This window comes from Pangasianodon hypophthalmus, chromosome 19 (genome assembly GCF_027358585.1).
Source record: "Pangasianodon hypophthalmus isolate fPanHyp1 chromosome 19, fPanHyp1.pri, whole genome shotgun sequence".
Taxonomy (NCBI): Eukaryota; Metazoa; Chordata; class Actinopteri; order Siluriformes; family Pangasiidae; genus Pangasianodon; species Pangasianodon hypophthalmus.
This window is the reverse complement of record NC_069728.1, coordinates 18,310,423-18,335,450: the sequence shown is the minus strand read 5'-3', so window position 1 is coordinate 18,335,450 and position 25,028 is coordinate 18,310,423. Positions and strand designations below refer to the sequence as shown.

Here is a 25,028-nt window from a genome sequence, read left to right as displayed (position 1 = left end):
AAAAAAAAAATTATAATAATAATAAAATACCCCTATTTGAAAACCTAGCTTACAAAAAGATATTTAGTTAGATATTTAATCTTAAAACAAAATTGTTTTGAAGAAGCCATAACCTGATTCTTAGGTCAAATATAACAACTGAGAGGTTAAAAATAAAAAATAAAAAAATGTAAATGATTTTGCTGAACAAACTGTAATAAAATTCCCCACACATGGTTGAATACTGACGTCAGTGCTTCTTAGATTAGTAATTGCTAATCGCAAAAACACTGGCGTTAGCGCTCGGTTATCAATCTTTTCAAAATCAAAGTTGTGTGTAAATGATTTCGTAGGACAAAGCGAACTAGTAATTCCAGCCAGATTCACAAAGGTTTCTGATTTTCTGATAAACAAAAATCAGCTTTAAATTACCAAGCAGATTCACTGCACACTTACATTTAGCCACGCCTACAAAACTCCATAAAAGGCAACGCTCAAAGAGAGCTGAAAACGACAAAATGGCGACTGAACGACGAAAGAGTGCCTCCTCATCACGGCATGTGTTAAACATCCCAGTAACGCAGCTCAGCCACTGCAGCGCATCAGCTACCACAGACGCACACTAACTCTTCCTGCTTTTTTAGGGCACCAATACTTTTGTGCTGAATGAATGGCTAATGTTATTTGTCTTCATCTATGGTTTTGGAATTGTATTCTTGTAAGTCATTATATGAGTGACAAGTTTAAAAAAATAGATCTGTAAACTAAGAAACATTTTTGCGTATGATACAACAAAACAATTTTATAAAAAAGAAATGAATAGAAATTTAAAAAGAACTAAAATAAACCAGATTTTAGTAAGGTGGTGTACCATATCTGATATATTTTCCATCTCGAATAACAAATCAGACAATACAGAAGCTGTTCAGAACATAAAAGAGCTTAGAGGTGGATTTTACAGGGTAAAAGCTGAACAAACAAGCTACAAAACAATATTTAATAAATTCAGAAAGGGAGACGGAAGTGTTTTTTTTTATTATTTTTTTTTTTTAAACTCCCAGTATTATTTTTCACTATTTTTATTACCTGTCATAATGAAGGAAAGTCCATAAACTAAAGCCTCATAAATTAAACTGCTGGTATTAGTAACGTTTGTGTCTTCTGTATTTTGTCCTTAGGGTGTGTAAACTTTTGCACTCAACAGTAAAACTAATCCAGGGTAATTCCACATGGTTACACGGTGCCATTTTTTTTTTTTTTTTGCACAACACTACTTTAAAACCAGGACTGCACAACTGATTCGTTAATCATTATCTCATTATTGATTTCTGCGACACTGATATCAGAAATAAAAAAAAAACTGCACGAGACTCCGGCAAACCTTCATTTCTAAAAGATTTTTCTGAAAAGTCAAATCATCACAGACTGTTGTCTTTAACCGGGACATGACTGACTCACCAGCTATGCAGTAATACACTGTGAATTATCCCTGTAATGTTTAGTAATAGAGTCAGCCATGTGTAATTTTTTTGTTGATATGATGCCGCTGTAGTTACAATGATTTAAAAAAATAACTCCACATAAACGTGTCCTGCTGCTGCCACTGTAAAGACAGAATTACGTCCTGGTTATAACTCCATCTGTTTCTGCTTGGCTGTGACCTTGAACCTGAGTGAGTAAATCTTAGGTATGCAAACAACTGAATCAGATTTAGTCCGCTCTACAAGGTTGCACGGGGAACCTGGCGTCAGAGCGGCTAGCCACGGGAAATCCCTCTGGCCCGCCCGGGGACGCCGGTACAACCACCAGGCCTGGGACCAAACCTCCTGTTTTATCCAACATGATTTATTTAATCTAACAGGCTGATTCCACATGGCGTCGTGTCGCCAGGGTCTGGTACAACTTTCACACCTTTCCACACCTTATAACTCAAATACCTGAACCTACATATTACTGTTTTTATAACTAGTATAAATATATAGCTAAAAAGTTTTTTTTGGACCAGTCAGAAAGTGTATAATATTTGTGGAATAAAGTGTCGAGTCCTGACGTTGGTAGGCTTGTGCAATATAAAGATATAATCGTCTGTACGTGATTTTACATCACCAGTGATGTCTATCGATGATTATACAACCGTTAGTAATCTGACTGGTTGAGCGGCGTTCCAAGAGCGCTCGTTTTCCCATAACCGCACTGGAACGTTTCACTGTGTATCACTTCCGCACTTCCAGGTTCAAAACCGTTACTACAGTAGAGTTAGCGACATCATCAGCGGACATGGCAAACGATACTTTTCTCAGGAATGTAACTTCTGACGTAAAACATGAAAGCTCATCAGATGAAGATGAAAAGGAAGAAGGGAAGACAATTTCACCAGAAGCACCTATAACGGAGAATGAACAAATCATTATGAGCTAGCCAGCTAGCCGACATGCTACAAAGCGAGCGTAGCTTCTTCGGTATCTATTTCTGCTAGCGGAGAAAAAATAAACAGAACATTTGGCCACACTGGGTCCGAAATGTCACTTACACGATATTAATCCTACTCTTGCTTATAGGAGCTCTGTAAAAACATCGGGGTACGCTAGTGTTAGAGAGTAAACGGTTAATGATTAGACGCACTGCATTATGGGTATTGGAGTTTGTGGAATAAATGCCTCTTTGTGAAAAGAGGAAAAAAAGACCTGAAAATAAGTGGCAGCAAGTTTTGTGCTCTCCAGGAACAGGGGAGTCTCCTGACCACGGTCTGGAGGTGGAAATCAGGAAATGTGACGCAAATACAAGTTATTATTCAAAAATACGCCAAAAGAGATGCATTTTTCTCCACAATAAAACAGCAGATGACTGAACCGACGTGTGGAATAATCTGAGCAGGTGATTTGAACTCTGATATGACATGAGAATACATGCAGGAGAAGTTAGACAAAAATGTGGTGTGATGAAAATCCAACATGAACTGGCAAAAACATTCGTGTCCTACATTAACTCTGGAGTTTGGTTAAATTGACGTACAGGAAAACGCGAACCTCAGCTGATCAGCTTCAAATCGTACAACTGTCAGTGAGTTACTGTCAAGTTTAAATCATTAATTAATTTATTTCATCAACAAATTATCTTTATTCAGATAGTTATATTAGCTAACTAACTCCAGGAGAAAGTAGAAAGACAACCTTAGGACAAGCAGCACCAGCTAGACCGGTATAACATTCAACACTTTTAAATTAACAGCTTAATATCTTATTACTGGATTAACCACAATCTGCTCTGTTTTGACATGAAAACCAAAAACGGGAAAATTTCTATTCCGGTAAATTAGAGAATGGATTTCAAAACAGACCGAATGCATACAGGACTGTGTGTGTGTGTGTGTGTGTGTGTGTGTGTGTGAGAACAGAGAGGAGTGTGTAAGGGTTAAATATGGAACTGCAGCTCATATTCAAATGACAAAAAAGGCAAGGCTCTTTGAAAAAGAAAAAAAAAAAAAAAAAAAATTGTAATTAGCATTAGGATCAGATGCACGAATTATAATCCGTGATCCATAAAGGAGGTGTAGCTAGAAAAAGGAGTCAAGGGTGAAAGGAAGTTCAGATGCTTCATCTATCCGTAATAACACCTTCAGCCTGCCGGTTTAGTTTCAAACGATGATCAAAAACACACGTGAGCATGAGACCAAAACATATATAAATAAATAAATAAATAAAGAAGCATGTGTTTATTTCAACGTAAAATGAATCAAAGGAATAAAACAAAATATCTCTGACATTCCTAATAGTCCATAAACTGGAAATATTCAACAGATGGATCAGGAATCTCATGACACAGATGGGCAGAGCATCGATTTCCCAGTTCGGATTCATGACCCATGGTTTAGTGTGTCCTTTGTGAGATGTGAATGGGTGTGTGTGTGTGTGTGTGTGTGTGTGTGTGTTGAGCTTGGCTACTCACATAACAAAAATTCCCGTCATGCCAAAGTGAAACCGGTCAGGAATTTCCTCAAGCAGCTGTCACACGCTCTGCTCCTGAGCGAGAGAGAGAGAAAGAGACAGAGAGAGAGAGACAGAGAGAGAGAGAGAGAGAGAGAGAGAGAGAGAGAGAACACAATGGGAAACAAGCTCAGAGTGATGTGGGAGATGCTGGGCCAGTGTGGAGAAAGGGAAAAAAAAAAAAAAAAAAAAAAAAAAAAAAAAAAAAAAAAAAAAAAAAAAAAAATCATTCATCTGAAGAACACAATGCTTAAGATACAGAGTTTAATAACATGATGAAAAAGTAATTTAATACTCCACAGTGCAGCGTATTATAAAGGACAGAAAGCTCAGCAGGATAAAAGTAAGTGGCGAGGGGAAGGTCTTTGAAGATAAATTCGCTAGCGAGTTCACTGGGCAAGTAAAAGCTCCAGTGTGCTGCCCAGTCCGTGTCTGAGTTGCCTGGAAACCAAAACAAAGCTAAAAAGTGGTAATGTGTTCGGGTTTCCATCACAAGATGCTCTAGTTGGGTTTTGTTATGTTCTCTCGATATGTTTTGAAAATATAACGCAAGTGAGAAAATGCAGTAACTTGTTTCATAGACGTTCCACAACATTATATGTAACTATAAATGGATAAAATGTACATTAAATGTAACTATAAACGGATAAAATGTACAAAGTGTCGTTCTTTAATACAGTTGAGGTGAAAAGTTTACATCCCCCTTTCAGAATCTGCAAAATGTTAATTATTTTACCAGAATAAGAGGATCATACAAAATGCATGTTATTGTTTATTTAGTGCTGACCTGAATAAGATATTTCACATAAAAGATGTTTACATAAAGTCCACAAGAGAAAATAATAGCTGAATTTATAAAAATGACCCGTTCAAAAGTTTACATCCCCTTGATTCTTAATACTGTGTTGTTACCTGAATGATCCACAGCTGTTTTTTTTGTTTTGTTTGTTTTGTGAAAACTTGTGAACAGAATGGAGATGTCTACATTTTTCTTATTTTGCCTAAATATCGTATTTTTTCATTTAGTACTGCCCTTCAGAGGCTACAGAAGATAGTTACATGTTTCCCAGAAGACAAAATAAGTTAAATTTACCCTGATCTTCAAATTCAAAGAGTTAAAAACACTCTTAATGCATGTTTTTTTCCTTCTGGAGCATCAGTGAGCGTTTGAACCTTCTGTAATAGTTGCATATGAGTCCCTCAGTTGTCCTCAGTGTGAAAAGATGGATCTCAAAATCATACAGTCATTGTTGGAAAGGGTTCAAATACACAAAAATGCTGGAAAACCAAAGAATTTGTGGGACCTGAAGGATTTTTCTGAAGAACAGCAGGCAGTTTAACTGTTCAGGACAAACAAGGGACTCATGAACTACTATCAGTAAACAAAAAAACACAGCTGTGGATTTAAGCTGTGAGTTTAAAGGAATTCAGAGAATTAATACACTTTAAGGTCACAACTTGATTAATGTTACTGTACAAGTTTGATTGTACAAGTGAGGAATTTAAATTAAAAAAATATATCTATCAACTACTGCACGCACTTGCAAAAGGTTCAAATCAAATAAAAAAAACTTTTATTTTGTGAAAGTTCTTTCTCTGGTTGTTGAACGAACATGTCCGCTGGGCGACTATGAACAAAAACGAATACCCTGGACACTAAATCTTCTCCGAGGCTACAGATTTGTCCGTCAGTGTCTGTAATAAAGGAGAGTGTTAGAGCTCAGAAAGCCTGAGACTTTGCGCCACACACTTCTAGTCGACCTCCTGCTTCCTGGAATGTTGCACGGAGTGGACAGATTAGCGGCTAAAACCGTCCGTCCTTATCACGACCACCGCTATCCATCTCTCTTTATCTTCTTATTTCTCCGATTAGAAAATTCCGTCGTGGTGCAGCTTCCTTAAAACACCAGCGTCAGTAATTCTAACGTGGGGAATCAGATTGGACTTCCGAGCATCAAGATGCAAATATAAATCGGTCCTTCGTCGTTCTTTCTGCGGTTTTCAGAAATTTCCATTTCATTAACGCTTGCTAAAATGACTTCTACTGTTAGAATGCTAATCTAAGACTGTTAATGCTAGGACTGTTCGTAATATTTGCGCATTTTTAAAAGGGGTGTTTTAGTTTTCTGCACCTCGGACAGTTTCGCAGTTGTTTTTATTTTATCAGGAATTTTAGCTAGTGAAAACATTATTCAAAAATGCACAGGTTCCAGGGAGAACTGTGATGCATCTAAGAATTCATTAATGAATATTTAATTCAATTCATTTGTATAAATAATGTAAAATGAGTGAGGAATAAAACATGTCATGCTTTCATAAATATAAAAAAGTAGTAATAAAATATCTTCGTGGCAGACAATGCGCACATGAAGAATATCAGTGTCTCTTCTGAATCTGAAGGTTATTAGTTTATTAAAAGAACAAAAAGGCGAATCTGCAGGCGCTCCTATCTAATCCCTGTGATTCCGTGCTACAGGGTTCAGAGACGTGATAATCCTCAGTAACCCGTCACACATGTAGCCGCTCTCTCGTGTGACGATCACAAACACAACTAAAGGCTGCTGTTGGAAGGAACCTTCACACTCGATCACTTCGCCTACAAACCACAAAAGAGTACCGCGGGTTTCATCACGCTGTTCAACACCACACCGAAGAGAAAAAGCACCTGACGAAATCGACGCTATTCTTAAAAATAAAATGTATCATGAAGTTAATATATTGAGATATCGATACTATATTGTCAAATCAGCCAGGCCTAGCGGAGTCATCGCATCTCTAAACAACTCGAGAGTCGAGTGAAAAAGATAATGCAAAGAAAAAAACTAAAGACTTTAACTAAACACTTCCTGCTGCTCTGTCAAGAGAACGAAAAGCTACCGATCACAAGACGCCAGAGAAGAACATTACCATCTACGGCTACACAGAACCTACCTCTTTCTCAGAATTCAGAGTTTGCTTTTTGCTTTTTTTTTCTTCATTGTAGTTAAATTGTGCTAGCTAACACTTCTTATTAACTCAGTCAACATTTTGGTAAGTCAACCAAAATCTGGAGGAAGAGAAAAAAAGAAAAAAAAAGAAAACAGCACCAAAACCAACACACTGGAGATCTTGTATTTTCCAATATGGCAGAATATAAGACATTAGAAACAAGAATATAAGACACATGAAACCTCTAACTAACTTTGTATCTGTATTTCTGCCCTAATCTGACAGAGAACATTCTTGTGCACACGTTTTGCAACATTAAGATTTTCTACTTTTCTACTGAATTTCAGATTAACATCCCTGTTAAAATTGCAGGCTTTTAATAACGTAAAAAAAAAAATTCAACCAAGATAAATCATTCTGTAGGATTTTATTGGCATCTTCTTGGTTTCAACTGACCGCTGAAGCCATGGTCTGCAAAGAGCTTACAAAAGTACGGGATCTCGGTACCAAAAAAATAAATTTCAAAAGCATTAGATGTACCATGGAACACCGTGAAGGCCATCATCAACAAGTGGAGAAAACAGAGCACGACAGTGACATCACCAAGAACTGGACGTCCCTCCAAATGTTACAAAAAAGGACAAGAACACCACTTCAGTGAGGCTGCCAAGAGACCTACGGCAACATTAAAGGCGCTCCAGAAATATCTGGCAAGTGCTGGCCACTCCCTGCATGTGACAACTTTCTGTATTGTTCACACGTCTGTGCTACAGGGTAGGGAGGCTAGACAGAAGCTCTCTCATAAAAAAAAAAAAAAAACATCCAAGTCCAACTAAATCAGCCAAAACCATGCGTCAGAATGTTACGGTCTGATGAGACCAAGGTAGAACATTTTAGGAATAATTCTAATGAAAAACCAAGACCCAAAGATCACCACACCCACAGTGAAGCACGGTGGTGGCAACATCACACTACAGAGCTGCTTCTCTTCAGCTGGGACTGGGGCGCTAGTCAAGATTGAGCGAATCATTTATAGATCCAAATATCAATTTATTTCAGCTTATGTTAGACCTGCAGGTCTCCGTTAGACGGCGGAAGACGAAGGAACATTTCACCTTTCGGCGCGATAACGACCCAAAGCACAAATCCACAAAGGAATCAACAAAGGAGCAGCTTCAGGAGAAGAAGCTCAAAGTTTTGGAACGGCCCAGTCAGAGCCCAGACGTAAATCCTACCGAAAACCTGTGGAAAGGCTTGAAGAGAGCTGTACACAGGAGATCCCCTTCACAGTTTGATAGATCTGGGGCATTTATGCAAGGAAGAGTTGGCCAGATTAAGATGTGCTAAATTAGTAGACTCTTACCCAAAAACACTGAGTGCTGTATTACAAGCAAAGTGTGCTTTAACATAGATACGGGGCGAGCACACTTACGCAACCAGACTGTCAGTTTCTCGTTTCGTTTTTCACTTGGATTGCGTTGCTTGCTATGACACATTAAAGGTGGAAAAAAATATGTATCTGATATGATTTATCTTATCTTGGATTTATTTTTTACATCACAAAAACCTGCAGTTTTAACAGGGGTTGTGGAGATATTTTATATCCACTGCACTATGGTCAGGTTTACGGTGGATCCGGAGCTTATCCCGGGAATACCGGGAGTGAGGTGGGAATACAGGCTGGATAGGACACACTCATGTACGTGTTCACACGTGGAGGAAATTTACAGCTGCCAGTCCGCATATTGGCGTGTTTTTGGGATGACGGGAGGAACCCGGAGAACCCAGAAGACGTGGAGATCAACAGTAGCGCTGGCTCAGGATGGAACTGGTTGCCCTGGAGCTGTGTGGTGGTGATGTTACCCCCTGCACCACGTTACAGCGATAACACCATCGCTTTATATCACACGGCTGATTGCACCACGCAGCTGGAACATGCCCCAAGCTCACTCCAACCATGTACCCATGTGATCCCGATTTCTTTTCCAGATCATTTCTGATCTCTGTGGTTGTGTGTCCCGTTGTGTAGCAAGCAGCTCCATCCCTCAGCCTCGCTGTCAATCATCCACCTGGCCTTAATCACACCTCCACACTCGGCACCTCTCGCCGAGCGCTACCTGCTCATTTTCCTCGGTGCGACAGAGCCTGGAGTCAGAGCCTCGAGTCAGAGCGTGGGCGTAAAGGACAATAGCAGAGTCACACTGCTGAACCCAAAGACTCGCACAACGCTCTCTGCTGCACCTATTTATTTTGATAAAAGGTCGCCTACACGTTTTTCCTCATTTAGCACAAATCCTATTGTAGAAACGCAGATCTGAGGGCGGCTTCGCTCAAATCTCCGGCTCTGAGAGTAGAACGAACAAAAGGCTAATGATGTGTTTGATGTGAGGGAGGAAAAAAAAAAAAAAAGAAAAAAAAAAAAAGGCTAGATCTGATATTTCCAGAAGGGAGAGGAAAAAAAAAAAAAAAGACATTTTCTGATTAAAAATACACAAAACTCATTTCTGATCAGGAAGGAAAAATGTTTCTTTTTCTTTTGAAGGAAAGCGCTCGCTTCATGAGTTCATCAATCGAGTACGACAGACTTGTTTTTGTAAGAACGTTTCGGTCAAAAACACTTGGGCCTGTTCTTAGGAACGTGTAAGAGTTACCGCTTTTCAACATGGTTAAGATGATGGTACAAACCTAATAACACCAGTCAGAGAATTCGACACAGTGAGTTGTTCTTCATTCAAACGATCCTGGCTGTGAGAGAGAGAGAGAGAGAGAGAGAGAGAGAGAGAGAGAGAGAGACAGTCTCCAGCAGCTTTAATATTCATGAAGAGGGACCGGGAACGTTCTCAGACTTCTAGAGGAGTGACTCACTGGCTCTTCCTCTCGTCTAAAATAAAGGCCGGTGGTTCGGGTTTCAGCGCTGGCATGGGAACGTTCTGAGAGGAAGGAACGACTGGTGATACTCTCATTGTCCCAACAGGCATCTGGGTCGACTGACTGTTCCACGAAACAAAGCCTCTTCCTACCACAACAACATTATTCCACACTGAAATGTCGCAGAAATCACAAAAAGCGAAAACACCTCTGTCCTGAAGATTTCGGAAAACTTAGTTACTTCAAGCTTTAGCTCTGACACTGGAGACTCCTTCCGTAGATCCAACCTTAGATAGACGATGAAATCAACACCTTCTGACCAATCAGAATCCAGAATTCAACTTCGGGATGGGATTTCCTCGCCCGAAATATAGATTCAAAATTCACGAAACGAGCTAAGCAACAAAGTTCCAATTAAACAATGATTATTAAATACTATACGTAATGTACGAGGACAGGTGCAACACACAGTGAAATGATTAAAAGTATTTAAACGATTAGAAGTAAGGTATTTAAATAATTTAAAGCGAAATAAAAAGTGTTCTGAAATAAAGTGTATCCACATAAATCTATAAAAAGGTTTGTCTTTCGTAGCTCGTCTTTTTTAACTCCGGGCTCTAGTCATCATGTCCGTTTTGTGGCCACACTGATGCGATGCGATGCGACGCGACGCATCAAAAGAAAAATCACGGGTCTGTCTGGTAACCATGGCGACGGGATGACTAAGACGGACAAGAGGAATGCAGATCGCGCAGGAGAGATGCGCTGATTAACCGTTAAGCTGCCTTAACGAGCGCGGCACACTTTACTCTGACTCGGTGCTTTGGGTGTTCGTGTGTGTGTGTGTGTGTGTGTGTGTGTGTGTGTGTGTGTGTGATTTTTATTTTCAAGACGCTGCAGCATCTAAAGGACAGCAGCGTTACAGCAGCATTGCTGTGGCCTGCATGCGTCTCTTAGCAAGACAGTTTGCGAGCTCTTTCTCTGTCTTGGTGAAAAATGGGAAGCGCGACTCGCGTCACAGACGGAGAGGACGAGCGCTTCGGTCTCTGTTACCCGATATCACAACCGCCCCCCCCCCTTATTTCCTGTCTATTGTGCGACTTTGTATCCTGTGCACATTTCTAGCAGGTCAGACCTCCTCGGTGACTAACTGACACACACACACACACACACACACACACACACACAGAGAGAGAGAGAGAAAGAATGTCCACCACAGCAGTCTATAAATGGTGTCTGTGCAAATGCTTTTTTTTTTTTTTCCTCCCAGCGAGTCTTATCGTCACAACAGACCGTGTCATTTATCATTTGTAGCTGACAGTGCCGAGCTAATCGTGTGTGTAAATGGATTTGTTACACAAACGGCAACCCGAGAGCTGTCAGAATACATTACGCTCTATCACAGGATAGACAACTCATTCATCAGAATTTGTCAGAGCAGATTATGAAAAGTTTCAGAAGTTACATGCTGCTGCTTTACACACTTCAAAAGGTCATTTTAGAGCATTGAAATAATCCATGTAACATTTCACATTGTTTAATGATGTAGGAACATCTCACGAGATCTATAAATATACACTAATACGCCATTCGTAACTGACCCAGTGTCTTGCTGCTATCCCTAACCTTATTGACATTAGACACGTTTAGCTAGCTGAACTGCTAACGGCTAGTAAACTTGCTCGATTTGTATCCAAAAGCAGCAAAAGTTATCAGAATAACGTTACTAACCTGAAGTTCAGTAGCAAGTGAGCGAAAGTCAATCGTTCGTTTTCTACGTAAACAAGACGGAGCCGTGATTTTCCCAACAAGCGACATTTTAATTAAGATTTTTCTCAATTCCATTCCCCTCAGGCAACTTTTTTTTTTTTTGTAGTTTGGTTTGTTTAATTATGTGCAGAGTAAAAACCAAACCAAAGACGCACATGAGACTTGATAAAGAACTTCATTTGAATATTAATAGATTTTTATATTTAGAAGCCCATTTATTAATTTGGGAAGAGTTTAGTTGGTTTGGTTTTCCTCTTCTTTTTTCTACTGCTGCCATTTTTCTCCCTAAACCGGTCTCACACAACAGCGACTCTCCAGAGAGGATGAAGGCTACCACGTGCTTATTCCCTAACACACTGGCTATCCGCCCTCTTCAGCATACACAAGCTCACGGACACCCTCGATTGGCTAGTGTCACTGTGATTGACAGGGGAGAGAGAGTGAGTATGCCCCTTCCTACCCTGAGAGCTTGGCCATTTTTCCTCTCTTGGCTCCCGGCTCCAGACGGCTGTGGGGACTCACACTCGCGATCTCCAGATGACAGGGCGAAAGCTGTTCTGTTTCACCACTAACAACTAATAAAACTTGAGAAAAGCTCCATTTTTTTGTGCACTCAGAGAAAAACACAATGTGAAACTCAGTACCAAATCCAAAATGGAGGTCTGAATGAATCCTCGACAAAGCCCCATCACCCCCCACGCGCCACTCAGCCGCTCAGCAGACAGACGGAGAGAGAAAACACAGCTCATGTGTCACGTGCAGAGCTCCACCACACTTGTGGCTGGGAGAAGAGACGTCCTACTGAACGTTCACACCACTGAAGACAGAATTCTGTGATTTCAGGGTCATTTTTCTCAATTCTATGCAAATTAGATATGATAAATCCAAACGTTTGTCTTGAATGATTCCTCGGACCAATCCTACGGCACGTGTGGTGCGACGTTTCTTCGGTTCCACCAACCTGCAATTAGTTATTTACTGTCTGACTCACAAAAACAGAAGAAACTCTTAAAACCTTATAAAGGCTTCATCTTATCATATACGATCTCTCGGTTGCTACACGGCCACAAGAGAAGAACCACGAGCGACGTGAGTGACGTGTAAACGTAGGGTTAAAGAGAACAGAAAAAACACAGCATGCCTCTTTCTGTGGATCATCACAGGAAACCCCAACACTCTGGTAGAATAATTAAACACACTCCAGACATTGCAAAGCCTTGCCAGGTTAGAAAGGACGACGTGTGAATATTTATCCGTGTTTAAGGGTTTCTCCTGAACGTCGAGGCCAGCGTGGGACTGCAGTGTAGCTTCAGGAGATGGATTAGCATGAGAAAGATGTGTCTGCATTCCTCCAGAGTGGAGCGGGGGGTGGAGGTGGAGGAGGTAGCGGAGGAGGTGAGAGGACGTTAAAGTCCTGCGATGCAGCCAAAACCCACACCGACGACCCTACGGCTGCTTTCACGGCACCTGAAGAACCGAGGGGGGAAAAAGTGGAAGCCATTCAGGATTTATTTTAGCTGTTGGACAGCGCTCAGGAATGAAAGGATTTGTGGTTTTTGGCTCTGGGTGTCGTTTATTTTAGTCGCCGTTCTCATCGGAAGCGTTCGCTGCACTTGCAACACGAACTCAACGAGCGCAAAGGTCAAATGAAATCCCAGAACCCATTCACAAAAATGCTAGGAAAGAGAACATGGCGTATTTCTGAGTTAGCGCTTGGGCAGGATGATAGGATAAAGTAATCTCAGACCCCCTTAGAAGAAAATGCGGAAAGTCATCGTCCCATTCGTTCATGTGCTCATGCAACACATGAACAATAGTAACGTTGCCTTCGGAGCCTTCGCTCATCATAGACATAGGCTTTTCTATTGAAACAAATGTTCATTTTTCCTACTGCATCATTTCCCCAGTTTCCTGTTATTAAATCTATATCTGTCCTAATAACTATTCATGCCAACAAACATCACAAAACAAAGCAACGACTGAAAAACATATCGAAGCAGAGCTAGCCAACAATCATATCGAAGCTTGATGCTAGCTAACAAACCATTACATCTAGCATTACGTCCAATTTTATGCTACACCAGGTTTGTATTCATTACACAAAATCGCAGCAAGCTCCAAAACAATGACACGGATGAAATAAATAACCGTTTATGATGTCAGGTTTATTTTTGTTAGTGAGTTAGTGAACTAGCGTTAGAGATATTGGGTGTGTTAATGTTCACGTATGGTCCCGGTAAGTACCTCTGCACGCTGCAGGAAACCCTTGAACATGAATATCGTGATAAATTATATCGCAATACACTTTCCTAAGATTAAATTTAAATGTTTAAAAAAAAAGATAGCAATTACCAACTCTTATTTGACCTTACAATTTTGTACTGGAACTTGGGAAAAAGCTTAAAACATTTACAGATATTTTTCTAATAAATAAAAATTATTTCTTTTTGCAGACATTAAATAAAGGTATCACAAAACTCACAGATTTTTAAATGCGACACTCAGGCAGTCAAAACCTATGAGACATATACAGTCCCCTCTGAAAGTATTAGAACAGCAAAGCCAATTCTTTTGTTTTAGATATACACTGAATACATTTGAGTTTGAAATCAAATATTTGGCTGAATCCACCCATTTCTCTAGTGATCAAAAATATTGGAACAGGTGACAGGTGTGTCTTGTGGCCCAGGTGTGCACTGTTAGATTGATTGTTTAAATAATTAATAGCTCTGAATGGCTACTCTTGGTTTGAGCCCTGGGTTTCACCGGTGAAGACTGTATTTGTTGATAAAAAGGATAAACCAACATGAAGACCAGAGAGCTGTCTATGGGAGAAAAGCAAGCCATTTTGAAGCTGAGAAGAGAGAAAAAAAATCGAACAGAGCGACTGCACAAGCATTAGGCTTATCCAATACAACAATATGGAATTTCCTGAAAAAGAAAGAAACCACCGGTGTACCAACAACCAGACATCAAACACGTCAGCCAAGGAAGACAACAACAGCTGATGACAAACATTGTGAGAGCTGTGAAGAAAAACCCAAAAACAAGAGTCAGTGAACCACAACAACCACCTCCACAGGGCAGGGGTGAAGGTCTCACAATCCACCTTTTGAAGAAGACTTCGAGAGCAGAAACATAGAGGCCATTTCACAAACCACTCATCAGCAGTGAAAATCAGAAGGCCAGATTGGAAGTCGCAAAGAAATACAGAGATGAGCCACAAAAGCTCTGGAGCCAAGACTAACCTCTACCAAAGTGATGGAAAAGCCAAAGTGTGGAGAAAGAAAGGATCTGCTCATCATCCAAAACATACAAGTTCGTCGGTCAAGCATGGAGGAACTCATGATGGTAGCAGAACAGATTCAGAAGTCTACAGAAACATTCTGTCTGCCAGTTTACAGAGAAATGCATCCAGTCTAATTGGGAGGAACTTCATCATGCAGTAAAACAATGACCCAAAACACACTGCCAGCACAACAAAGGACTTCATCAGGGGAAAACAGTGGAAGGTTTTAGACTGGCCAAGTCAATCAGCAGACTGAGGAAATGAGAAAATGTTGCTTAATACCTTAAGTTTTATACTTAAAGGGAAAACTGTGGTGTTTTGTTTGCTAAATGCCAGATGCACATTGTACTTTCCGCTACGACGGTTTGTCAAAAGCTGTAGAGTTGCTGTGACATCACAGGAAGCAGTGTGGTTTTTTTTTTGTAATAAACACCAATTTACAATCCTGAGAAACATGTAACTGAGGAGAAGCAGGAGAGCAGAACGGCGTCAGAGCTGAACTTTAGATAAGGTGTGTAACGACGTCAGTCAGAAGCAGACAAACAACTGAAACTCTGTTAGACTTTGGACTTTGCGCTCGAGCCGAACAAGCCGACTGCAGATAGTTAGAGAGTGGATTTATATTTATTTCAAGAGGATCCTCATCCTTTATTCGCGATCTTGTTGAAATTGACAGAGTGCCTCGATGTCTAAAAAAATAAATAAATAACCTTTACTCTTTTATCTGTTTGAGGGACGTGTCACCTGACACGTTCGGAGTATATCATTTTGACTGTTTTAAAGGGGAAATATTAAAATGATTTGATTCTGTACGTTGTTGTATTTCCTTTTAAAACAGGAAGTCAGAGAGGGAGTGTGTTGAAAGGCTTTAGATTAGAGCGGGACAATATGATGACACGATATCGATATTGTGATAAATTATGTCATGATACCAATGATATCTCAGAAAAGTGTATCGTGATATTTTGTAAAAACCTTTGTTTTATTTTAATAATTACAGACTAAATGGAACTGAATGGAAGCAGCTGATTTGATGATTTTTTCTTATTCAATCTTCAAAATTTTTTACAGATATCCCCCCCTTTTTTATTTTTTTTACAGTACATGAACTCCAACCATCTCTTCAACTCACACAGGAAGGTTTGGAAAGGGAATTAATGCACATGATCCAAACAACGCAAACGACCCTTGGATGATGCTAGCTAGTCTCCACTGTACGGATAAAATGGTGTTAACTGTACATGAACATTTAAAGCGCTTACCTTAAATCATTTTTAAAGGTACAAGTTATTCACATATCCAGGTAAAATGTAAATATTAAAAAAGTACAAACGATAAGTGAAAAGAAAAAGGTGCAGATTAGAACTAATTTTTTTTCCTGAGAGTGTACAGCGATCGACAGCAGGGGCGGGTCATATTCATTCAACAAGAGCATCTGATTGGATGCAAAATGGACGACAAAATTTCTTTTCTCAGTATAAAATTAAAGGTATTAGGAATATCTACGAAACACGTGTCATATTTTTTGTACTCAGAAGGTCAAGAGAGTCATACAAAAATCTCAAAACCTCCCAGTTTTGATTTCATGGGACCTTTAAAACTGTCTTTTTAAAAAAAACAAATGCATCAGATCATTAGATAAAGTTGCCTGCATAAAGCACCAGCTGGTCTTCACCCCATTTTAGTGGATTAGCTAAGACATGTTCAGTGTCTGACGTGTGTTTCTTTAACTCTGCACTCTGAATGCGAGGCTAATGTAGCTAATGTAGCTAACAAACAGGAGAAGGCGTTTCTATAGTAACGGCTCATTCACTGAAACTTGTTTGCACTTTTTGCAGTTTCTCTGTAACATGATGGGCAGCTAAAAGAAAACAAAAACATACACTGGTGAGGGAATGACTTTACAGCTGCTATAACGTAAGTAATAACAGGAACTAACTAACTTGTTTCTCAGACTCCAACAAAATTAAATGTAACTATAAATGGATAAAAAGCACGCTATGTTGTTTTTTAATAAGTAACTGATGGCAAACAGCTGTAGTATAAGAGGAATACAACACTTCCTAGTGTGCTTTTATAGGAAAATAATAAACTTCGGTGTGTTAACAGTGACATCGCTTCATCGCACCACCCTGTCACTGATTACTTTCCTAAAACAGCATGACACGGTGTTTTATTCCTTACAAATCATTTATGTCTTTGGAGTCGCACCTGTAACTTAGCTAAGACGTCAGCCTTGTAGCTCCAGGGCAGAGCTAAATAAACAAACAAACAAATAAATTAAAAGATTTATTTCTGTATAAAACGGAGACACTGGGTACGTTTCACTGTCGTGCATCTTTCCGTTTCTGTCAAGGACAAAATCCTGACCAGTTCAGCTTTACGTAATGTTCTGAAAAGATCGACAGAGTGTTCAGCAGTGTGTGTGTGTGTGTGTGTGTGTGTGTGTGTGTGTGTGAGAGAGTGATGTGGAGCAAACTAACAGAACACAGACTGTGAGTTTCTCCCTCGGGGCCAGAGAACCCTCAGACCGTAATTAACACCTTTCTGTCGCTCTTCTGAAAACAACGTGAGGCCTGGACTGTGCCCAAGAAGGAACAGAAATGATTTTAATAGCGCTTTAAATTTAAATCTGAGTGACCAAATAAAATCCAGACGTATATGCAGACGTACGGCCGGAACTGTAGAGCCGGAGCTCGTTTTTACAGTTCAGACAGAGAACCCTGAGGTTCTGAACTTTCACCGTCTTCAGACTGAGGATTTCCATTTTCAGTGAAATGAAATAAACCCAGAGCTATCCACTCAGCTATGTGACGATGGGATGTAGTCTAGGCTTGTGAGATTGTGCGATACGCCTTCGTCCTGTCGCGCCGCCGACTATCGCGGATCAACGATAGCGTCAACCGTGGCTTTGAGGGGGAGGAGAAGGGGGCGTGGCCTGATATGTAACGCATCTCGCGTACACGCTACGAAATTATGTCAGAAAAATACTTGAATGAATACTTGTTACGAGTCGCCTGTAGCTGCAATCGATATTTTCAACATTTAGTCAGGGTTTTTTGTTTTTTTTTTGGCTTAATTATCCTTTTAATAAGGTCAGCAATGCTGCAAAACTGAGGTCACGACTGTAAACCTGTAAGTTCAATGTAAAATTAAAATAATATTATATAAACTACACGAGCGTGCGCTCTGTAGTGAACACCAGCGGAGATACTTACTGAATTTTTATTTAGCAAAGTGTCCGTGAAAGAAAAAGAACACAGCGTGGTGTTTAATTTAAATCTCCGTTCATGGTTTCAGAGTGAAGACATTCACAGACACGGGAAGCTAAGATACATTTGAGAAAGGTGTTGAGTTGCTCTGCTTTGAAGTCAGACAGAAGGTTATTAAGCTTCATGTACGATAAAAAATAGGCACCAAAAAAAAAAAAATAAAAAATAAAAAAACACATTACGAAATCCACACACTTCATTTTTGATGATATTAAAGCTTCAGAATCCATGTTTTCCTACAGACATTTAAATCCTCCAACTTGATAGACAGGGCAGATCGAATCTATCGATGATTCCCGATACTATCGTCAATCGTCCCAATCCTGTGCTGATAGAACTTCGTTTGAGAAGCTACATACTTCAGCAGTTAAATCAGATGGAGTAGATGGTGTTGATCTGCAGGTTTTCTTCTCCATATTAAACTGAACAGGATGAATGTGAAGGTAGGATTGACGGACGTCCTGAACGCCTGAACGCCCCAGGGGTACATGTAGGTGACCGTTTCTTCACTAACAGGATGTTCTCTCACCGAGGAGCCTTAGGGGAACCCTGAAAGAGCAACGTAGCCTGACTAATGAAAACTGTAAATCACTTCCAAACCTCAAACTACAGCCGTAAACGTCCAGCGCAGTGCTGGTGAGTCTGCTGTTACTCCTCCGTCTAACGCTGCCTTTACCAACACAAACATCTGTGAAGAGACAAACACAGAAATCCCGAACCTTCACCCTGAGGCTGTTCATTCACTCTGTTAATGCTGGTGTTCTCACATTAACACACACACACACACACACACACACACACAAATGAAACGCTGAAAAGACCAAAGCCTCGATGTGCTGCAGGAAGAATGGACCAGATTAAAAGACACATCTTCCTCCTTCCTTTCAGCTCATTATGAATTGTAAAGTGTATATGATGAATAAAACACTCGGTGTCATGCTGTTATAGGAAAATAATCAACAACAGGCTGGTGTGATGAAGCGGAGTCAGCGGAACAGGACTAAATGTTACCGAGAAACTGCAAAAAGCATGAAGATGTCGAAAACACTTTAAGTCACAGCTTTAGCTCTTGACGCTGGAGACTCCTTCCACAAACGTTACATTACAAAGAAACATCACCATGTCAACAATTACAAACGTTTTTCCCTGTGAATGAGCTGTTACTATAGAAACGATAACGTATTACAACGAGCGCATTAATATAAACCTGTGATTTGCGGCTGCACTGCTGTCAGAGCTGCTGTAATAGAAAATTAATCAACACCTTCTGACCAATCAGAATCCAGAATTCAGCGGTGTTGTGCAATAAATGCTTATTTTGCATCTCTGGCATCTTTCACTGAACTTTAATGACCAGGAATTGATTGGATTTTATGAATAATTACTAGACATCAGAAAAGCAACAATCTCTGGCTTTTTTAAAAAAAGATTAAAATGACTAATTTAGAAAAAAAAATAAATAAATAATAATAATAAAACGATAAATGTAAAATAATATTTTTAAAACACTGGATTTCAGGTTGTCTATAAACAACTATATAAACACACACACACACACACACACACACACACACACACACACATATGGAGGCAAAAGAAAAAAGTGTATTTGAGGAAAAAAAGGCGATTAAAAACAAATAAAACCCAGTCTATGAATGTAAAATAAAAAAGTGCTTTCAGCCATTAAAACTTCGGATGGACAAGTGCGTGTTTAACGGGCGTGAGAAAAGCCGGCTCTTTATGTGATTAATCCGCGGCCGGTCTGCAGGAGACGATCCCTCTAACGCTCCTGACAGATGTGCAACTTTCCCCTTCACCGTTTCTCCAACACAAAGAGGCCGCATTTGAATAGAAGCCCCTCTGCTGAGCTCATGCTGATCCTCACACAGCCCGAGTCCAAAGGAAGGGTCAAAGCGTTGCCTGACTACAGACATCTGGGCCGCTCCTTACGAAGACCGGCGATTAAAGTGCGGGGGCTTCGGCTCGAATCTTCTCCACGGTGACACGGCGCTAAAGCACTCGGCCAAGAGGACGAGGAAGAATTAGTGCTGCGTAAGGCTGCCTCACTTAATCAAGCTGGATTCATGCGGAAATCGTTCATACGAGAAAATTTTTGTTCATGAAAATCCTGCAAGCTCGGAAAAAAAAAAACTTTCTTATCCTACTCGTGCTGCTGAGTGTGTGTAAATTTACACATAAGAAGACTAACTAATGTAAACCTCGACTTGATCGACTTCAGATCATACAACCTGCATGGATTATTGCATTTTTATATCTGGAATATACTGTGGAGTTTACATTGATGATTGTTATTACGTTTACAGCGTTTAGCAGACGCCCTTATCCAGAGCGACTTATAGAAGAGCTTGGGAGTCTCGATCAAAAACACATCCTCATGTTAGTTCACTAGGTCGGGGACTAAGCGCTCTATCGAGAGCGTTTAGAGAAAACCAGCTGTTTTATTTTATTGGTTTTAATTAAACAACGTAAAAAAAAAAAAGAAAGAACCAACACAATCCCATTAATTAAGAAAAATAAAACTAATCATTTAATTAAGACAAACGCCATAAACACACGCCTCAGCTGATGGAAGATTTAGCGCTCGCTGCTTCTTCTTCTTCTTCTTCCTCTTATTATTATTATTATTAGTATTATTATTATTACATATTTTTATTGGCATAGATGTGAGTCAAAATAACTTCCTCTTCTGCCTTTCTGTCTTTACCCTGATTGTTCATTTCGTGCTCCCAGCTGTCTGTGCACTCGACCTTTTATGGAGTTTTGTGGGCGTCATTACATGCAAATGAGCTGTGTGTGTGTGTGTGTGTCGGGAACATGTTTCGCACTTTACAGATGATCAACACCCAGGCGAGTACGAAGAAAATCAGCCTTTCTGAAACCTTTATAAACCCGGCAGAAACCTTTCGTCCGAATTGACTTAGGAAAACATTTACACAACTTTACTAAATGAACGAGGCCTCGATGAGCGTTATTACTTTACCGTGGCAGTTATAAACCTCAGTACTTGTGTAGAAAAAGAAAAAAAAAAATATGATGGAGAGCTTAATGCCACAGGATATGGCATTATTTATAAAATCAGAGATCCATCCAAACATTTCCGGAATAGTCAGATAGCTGTAGCGACTCGCAGCCTCCCTGCTACAGACATCCTTCCATCTTTTCTTGGCTTGAATCCATTTCCTTTTTCCTCTTGACTGTTTATTTCCCCGTTCCAGGGATTTTCATTTGCTGTCTGATCGGAGCTTGCAGCCGTCGACGCATCATATAGTGAAAACTCATCAAACTGCTGGTCTGCCATGACAGTTAACAGGAAGAAGCTAGCCTCTGCGCTTAGCTAACTACTGCCCTGACACTGGAGACTCCTTCCATAAATAAGCTAATCATTAGCGGTTAATCATTGAAAGTTAACGGACATTGAAATTCTTTACAGCAAGCACAGAATCTTCCCTTTCTACGGTTTTGCTCTTCGTGAGCTGTTTCTGTGACGCGACACGTGACACAGCCTTCGATCCTGATTGGCCTACAGTAATAAGTACAGAGGAATCATGCGAAGGTCGTGTCTTTAATAACTGATTGAATGAAGGATTCACAGCACTGAATATAAACGCTAAGTCACTAATCTGAGACCTGAGGATGCTGTGGAGAGACGCAGAAAAGGACGTTCGTTTAGGATAAAGTTTCTGCAAAACCTCAAAGTGTGAGCTAATGATAAAAAAATTAATTAATAATCGAGAATCAGTCACATGCTGATGAATGCTGAATGTTTGCTCCACCCTAAACTCTGAGTATATTATCGCTGGTGTATGTGTGTGTGTGTGTATATGTGTGTGTGTGTGTGTGTGTGTGATTTGTGACTCACAGCAGCCATAATGTCAAACCGAGAATATAAACCAGTCATTCTCTGTTTCTGAGCCACGGGCAGGAAAAAGAATAAACCGCACACCAACCGCAATCACCTTCCTGAGGTGAAGAAATGACACAATCACCGTCAATCACTAGAAAAGTTCTCTCTCTCTCTCTCTCTCTCTCTCTCACACACACACACACACACACACACACACACTTTCTTTCTTTCTATTAGAGGTAAAAGATACACGAAAGATGTACAGCAATTAATAACAAAGTGTCAGTGGCAGCTTTTTCCCCCCAAGCAGCTGGAGTTTACCATAAACCCCTGTAAATACGCTCTTTTTTTTTGTGTCTCATCATTCAAATTATTTGTAAAGTCAGCCTATTTAATCTTTTTCCCCTCCAGTCGACTTCTTTCTTCTCTTTTTCAGAGAAAAACTTCTCATGGCATCTTTAATAAGCAAAGAATACGACGTGACGGACCGCGGTGTGATTATTTTCATATAACCGCACTGCCTGGAGTGTGCTATTCCACTTATACCACAGCAATCTGCCAACGACTGCAACGTCTAATTCATTAACGAACGACACTTTGTGCAGTTTATAGCTACGTTTAAATGTTGTGGAACATCCGAGAGACAACTCCTGTTCTCACTTACGATATAGAGGTTACCACTTACGATACAGTCGTTCCTTCACCGTCCTCTCTTTGTCTCTCAAAAGGTAATAAGACATAAATAAATAAATAAATAAATCCCACAGTCTGTCATGTTACAGAGAAACCAGGAAGCATAAACTCGTCTGTCCTGAAGTCTGGTGCTGACAAATGAAACTTCTTCCATAAAAGTTAAATACATAAACATCTCCTAATTTAAAAAAAAAAAGAAAAGAAAACTCACCACATCAGCAACTATACACTTTTCTTTATTAAAGTCTTAGATTATGTGGAGCTTCTGCTGTCCAAGTCTCTGTGTACGAGCTGTTACTATAGAAACGATTACGTATTAAAACAAGCGTGTGAACATAAACCCGTCGTTCACATGACAGCTGAACTACAGCTCGAGCCACGTAACAGCAACTCCACTTCATCACATCAACCCATCGTTGATTACTTTCCTATAACAGCACAGCACTGAGTGTTTTATTCCTTACGTATCCATTAACAGATGTGTATATAACCTACAAACGTGGACTTAATCAATCAAACAAACTAGCGTTAACCAACTTTTTGTTAACTTTCGCGAAGCTCGAATGATAACCTGAAGGCTAACCCGAGGGAATGACTGAAAAAGAAAATAAGCGAAGGTCGAACATCTGACCGTCGCAGTCGGCACGGCACGGAGGATTTAAACACGAAATTCCGGAAAAGACATTACGGAATGTCGGTGTTGCACTTTCACACATTTGTTAACGGCGTCCTAGTATAAAAAGGTAAATTATTTCATAAGAGTAATGATTATTAGATCACTCAGTGAGCTGTTCTTGGAGTGTGTCCAACTCTGGATGAAGACTCACAGCGTATAAACACACACACACACACACACACACACACACACACACACAGAGCTGAAATCTAAATTTAAGGTGAACGAGAGCATTATGAAGTGTGTCACTGATTACTAAACTCGTTTTCCTCTAAGACAAGATGATCAGGTGTGAGGTTACAGCGCAAACACAGACTAGTTACGACTTGCACCGTGACTTGAATGAAACTCGTGTGTGTGTGTGTGTGTGTGTGTGTGTGTGTGTGTGTGTGCGCGCGCTGTCTGTGCAAACAATCACTAACCTGTTTGTCTTAGTCGGTGTTTACAGTGACTCACACACGGCTAACCGTCAGTCACACACTGCGACGTGCGGATCGTTCCTGTGCTCGCTGGACTTTACCAGGGCTCAGAGCAATGACCTCATGTCTATTGTGCAGTGTGTGTGTGTGTGTGTGTGTGTGTGTGTGTGTGTGGTGTGTGTGGTGTGACTTATCAGTTCCACTTAAATTCGACCCTGAGGCCAAGCCTAAAACAATGCGAAAAGAGAACAGTCGTGTTTTGTCTCCAGATACACACCGCAGAGCTAAAACAAAAAAGGTCAGATTATAAAAATAAAATATTTTAAAAAGTAATAATAAAACAAAATCACGATTATTCAGCTAATTTAAAAAAAAAAATAATAAAAAATCAAAATAAAAACAACTTTACTGGAATAGAAACACTAGGGCCGGGTGATAAGACGATATAATATCGATATCGTGATAGTCTGAGATAAAGTTTGCGTCATGATAAATTTTTAAAATTAATTTTTTCTTAAATAATTACAAATTAAATGGAAACTGAATGGAAGCAGCAGATTTGATGCTTTTAAACTGTAAATATTCCCCTATTTTCACTGTTAGACTTTGTATGCATTAAATAAATCTACCTTTTCCAAAAAAAAATAATAAATAAATAAATTAAAAAAATCGCAATTACAAACTCTTATTGCAAGTAGCCGAGCTGATGTTTAAATTTTGCAGTAAATCTTTAAAAATCTATAAAACATATTTATATATATTTTTAATATATTTATTAACAAACCTTCAGTACGTCGTGATACATTTCACATTTTCAGTTCTCGTGATACGATACGATACGATGTGATGACATCATCGAACGCCTCCTGAAAGTCGTAACAGTCAGAGATGAGCTGAAGGCTGCTGGAATTCGATTAAATAAAACGAGTCGTGCTGCGATGCGGAGTTTAATACCCGAGAACCGTTCACGCGCTGGGACAGCCTTCATCTGACACAGTCAGCGTCACACACTCATCAACCACCTGATGATGTTACACACACACACACACACACACACACACACACACACACACACACACACACCATTCTCTCAACCATCCTTTTTCCCCCCCTCAGAGTGTGAGTACATGTTTTTTTTTTTGTTACTTGTTCTCTTCACCGCAGAGAGATCAGCACAGTGGACTGTAACGCAGTAAAAACACTGCCACGACCACACACACACACACACAGACACAGGTGCGCACACACAGAGACACACACACACAGACACACACAGAGACACACAC

At 40.0% G+C, this 25,028-nt stretch overlaps 1 protein-coding gene across 8 annotated transcripts in view; it reads right to left on the bottom strand.

Moving 5' to 3' along the window:
- The window catches only part of sipa1l1 (signal-induced proliferation-associated 1 like 1), a 91,036-nt gene that overhangs the window by 47,694 nt on the left and 18,314 nt on the right, over window positions 1-25,028 (bottom strand). For 5 of the 8 annotated variants that reach the window (XM_034313640.2, XM_034313641.2, XM_034313642.2 and 2 more), the window contains exon 2: window positions 3,925-3,998. The gene's annotated coding sequence lies outside the window, so the exon portion shown is untranslated. Of the gene's footprint in view, window positions 1-3,924; window positions 3,999-21,969; window positions 22,814-22,858; window positions 23,940-24,526; window positions 24,781-25,028 lie in introns of those variants that run through there. The other 3 variants (XM_053242002.1, XM_053242001.1, XM_053242003.1) reach the window with 3 other exon arrangements.